The sequence below is a fragment of the Myodes glareolus genome, chromosome X (assembly GCF_982192425.1).
Source record: "Myodes glareolus chromosome X, mMyoGla1.1, whole genome shotgun sequence".
NCBI lineage: Eukaryota > Metazoa > Chordata > Mammalia > Rodentia > Cricetidae > Myodes > Myodes glareolus.
This window is the reverse complement of record NC_142053.1, coordinates 106702545-106706340: the sequence shown is the minus strand read 5'-3', so window position 1 is coordinate 106706340 and position 3796 is coordinate 106702545. Positions and strand designations below refer to the sequence as shown.

The window sequence follows — 3796 nt, the reverse complement described above, 5'->3', positions numbered from 1 at the left end:
ATCATAATGGATAATTTTTCTAATGTGTTCTTGGATTCGGTTTGCCAGTATTTTATTGAGAATTTTTGTGTCAATGTTCATGAGTGAGATTGGCCTGTAATTCTCTTTCTTGGTTGTGTCTTTGTGTGGTTTTGGTATCAGGGTAACTGTACTTCATAAAAAGTGTTTGGCAATGATTCTTCTGTTTCTATTTTGTGAAATACATTAAGGAGTGTAGGTATTACCTCTTCCTGGAAGTTCTGGTAGAATTCTGCATCAAAACCATCTGGCCCTGGGCTTTTTTTGGTAGGGAGATTTTTGATAACAGCTTCTAATTCTTCATGACTGACAGGTCTATTTAGATTGATCACCTGGTCTTGGTTCAACTTTGGTATATGGTACTTATCTAAAAAATGTCCATTTTTTTTACATTTTCCAATTTTGTGGCATACAGGCTTTTGTAGTAAGATCTAATGATTCTCTGAATTTTCTCTGTCTCTGTGGTTATGCCCTCCTTTTCATTTTTGATCTTATTAATTTGCATGTTCTCTCTCTGCCGTTTGATTAGTTGAATAGGGGTTTGTCAAGCTTGCTGGTTTTCTCCAAGAACCAGCTTTTTGTTTCATTGGTTCTTTGGATTGTTTTCTGTATTTCTATTTTGTCGATTTCAGCCCTTAGTTTGATTATTTCCGGTCTTCTAGACTTCCTGGGTGAATCAGCTTCTTTTTTTTCTAGAGCTTTCAAGTGAGCTGTTAAGTCTCCAATGTGTGCTTTCTCAATTTTGTTTAATTGGGCACTTAGTTCTATGAACATTCCTCTTAGCACTGCCTTCATAGTGTCCCATAGGTTTGAGTATGTTGTGTCTTGTTTTCATTAAATTCAAGGAAGACTTTAATTTCTTTCTTTATTTCTTCCTTGACCCAGGGGTGATTTAGTAAAAGACTGTTATACTTCCATGAGTTTGTTGGCTTCCTGGGGGTAGCACTGTTGTTGAATTCTAACTTTAATTCATGGTGGTCTGATAAGACACATGTGGTTATTAATATTTTTTTGTATCTGTGGAAGTTTGCTTTGTTACCGAGTATGTGGTCAATTTTCCAGAAGGTTCTATGAGATGCAGAGAAGAAGGTATATTCTTTCCTATTTGGGTGGAGTGTTCTATTGATGTCTGTTAAGTCCATTTGATTCAATACCTCCAATAATTTTCTTATTTCTTTGTTAGGTTTCTGTCTGATTGACCTGTCCATTGGTGAGAGAGGAGTGTTGAAGTCTCCTACTATTAGTGTCTGTGGTTTGATGACTGCCTTGAGTTCTAGAAGAGTTTCTTTTACATAAGTGGGTGGCTTCATATTAGGGGCATAGATATTCAGGATTGAGACTTCCTCCTGTTGAATTGTTCCTGTTATGAGTATAAAATGTCCGTCTCCATCTCTTCTGATTGATTTTAGTTTGAAGTCGATTTTGTTGAAAATTAGAATGGCCACATCCGCTTGTTTTTTAGGTCTGTTTGCTAGATAAACCTTTTCTCAACCCTTTACTCTGAGTAGATGTCTGTCTTTGTGGTTGAGATGAGTTTCTTTTAAACAGCAGAAAGTTCGATCCTGTTTTCATATCCAATCTCTTAGTCTGTGTGATGCTTTAGAATTGTCTGTATTCTGTCAATCATATTTTAATAAAACGCTGATTGGCCAGGCAGGCAGTATAGGCGAGAAAGCCAGACAGGAAGTAGGGGTGGAGCAAAGAGACTGGGAGTATTCTGGGAAAACAGGAAGCTCCCCCAGCCACTCCTGCACAGACCACTGAAGAGGCAGCATGTAACTTGCCCAGCTGAGAAAGGTACAGAGCCATGTGCTAACATAGATAAGGATAATGGGGTAACATAAGTTATAAGAGCTAATAAGTAGCCTGACCTAATGGGCCAATCAGTTTATAATCTTATGGAGTCTTGTGCGTGATTTTCCTTGGGGTATGCCAGCTGTGGGGTACTGGGCAGGACAGAAACCCCAATAAGCCGGCCCCCTCATGCTATAGTCTGTGCCTTTTTATAAGTGAATTGAGTCCATTAATATTAAATGATATTAATGACCAGTGGTTGTTGACTCCAGTTATTATTATTTTTTGTTTGTTTGTTTAATAGAGTTTGTATGTGTCCCTTCTTTGAGTTGAGCTTGTGAAGGGTCGCTAGATGTCTGAGTTATTGTAGGCAGTGCTGGTAATGTTGGATTGCTTGGGTTGCGATTTTCCTTCTATTAATTTCTGTAAAAATATGGAACGCTTCAGGAATTTGCGTGTCATCCTTGCGCAGGGGCCATGCTAATCTTCTCTATATCGTTCCAATTTTAGTATATGTGCTGCCGAAGCGAGCATGGGGTAAATCGATTTTATGTACTGTTTTCCTATTTTATATTTTATTATATCTCTATTATATTATAATTTTTTTATTTTATGTTTATTCATTCCTTTATCCCAGTGTCTTGAGAAAAAAGGCCATGTTACTGAGCAGATATCTTTCTGTAAAAATGTGTGTGTATGTGTGTATGTTTTTCTATGAATGAGCATGTGTATATGGGTGTTTGAAGAGAGCAGAAGGGATCACATCCCTTGAAGCTAGAGTTGCAGATGGTTGTGAATCCTGAATTTGACTTGCAGGGCCAAAACTGTGTCTTTTTGAAGAACAGCAATGCCCTGTAACTGCCTCGCCATCTCTACAGCCCACTTTACTTGGTTTTAAGCAGACACTCATAGTTTAAAATATTCCCTAAGCACTAGTTTAGTTATGGCATAGATATTTATATATTTCGTCTTCATTTGCGTTTTTCATTTCCAACATCTTCACTCTATAGTTTAAATTTCAATTCTTCTGCCTAGCAGATCAAGTGATGGTGGTTATACACCTTCATTACAGTTTGTTGTGTTTTCAATATATATTCTCATTTCTCTTTTAAATTTCTACTTTTGAACATTGCCATAGTAATTTAGTCTCGAAGATTCTAATTTTCTAAGTTACATTAATTTCCTTGTTATCAATTTCTAACTTCATTCCATTGTGGTTAAAGTCTGTACTTAATTCTACACATTTCTTTTTCTTCTTCCAGTGAATGATCTAACATGGAGAAGGCTAAACATTGACCTGAGAAGAATGTCTGTGCTGCTAGTCTTGGATGAAATGTAGTGCAGATGTATTTCTAATACTGTTTCATTCATAGTGTTGTTCAAGACTTTTATCTCACTGTTAAATTTTCTCTAGTGTCCTAACTGCTATTGAACGTAGTTAGCGAAATCTCTAATTAGTATTTTGAATTGCCTATTGTATTTCAGTGTTTTTTTGGTTCATGTAATTTTTTCTGATCTTAGGCATTCGTAATAGCTTCTTGTTACAAACAATCCTTTGATCCATACATAGTGAGCATACTTCAGCCTATAAGTTATTTTTTTCTCAAAGATTATTAAAATACAAAAGTCTCCATTTCCGCCCCTCCTCCCAATACCCTCCCACTCCCCCCCCCACTCCCTCCCCTCTTCCCTCCCCATCCCCAAGAGCAGTCAGGATCTCCTGCCCTGTGGGTAGTTCAAGCTCCTCCCCGCTCCCTCCAGGTCCAGGAAGGTGAGCATCCAAACAGACTGGATCCCAAAAATCCAGTATATGCAGAGGAAACAAGTCCCAGTGTCATTGTCAATAGCTTTTCAGAAAACCTCTGGGCCAGCCACATTCAGAGAATCTGGCCTCATTCAGAGAATCTCGCTGGATCATGTGCTCACTCAGTCCCAGACAACTGGCCTTGGTGAACTCTCATTAGATCACTCCCCTTGTATCAGT

General features: G+C 38.0%; 1 non-coding gene across 1 annotated transcript; it reads right to left on the bottom strand.

The window, feature by feature from the left end:
• Positions 1 to 2239: 2239 nt before the first annotated feature.
• On the bottom strand, positions 2240 to 2346 carry LOC148117443 (U6 spliceosomal RNA). The gene has a single exon (XR_015737106.1). It is a non-coding gene; the product is annotated as a U6 spliceosomal RNA (small nuclear RNA).
• Between the last annotated feature and the right edge of the window lie 1450 nt (positions 2347 to 3796).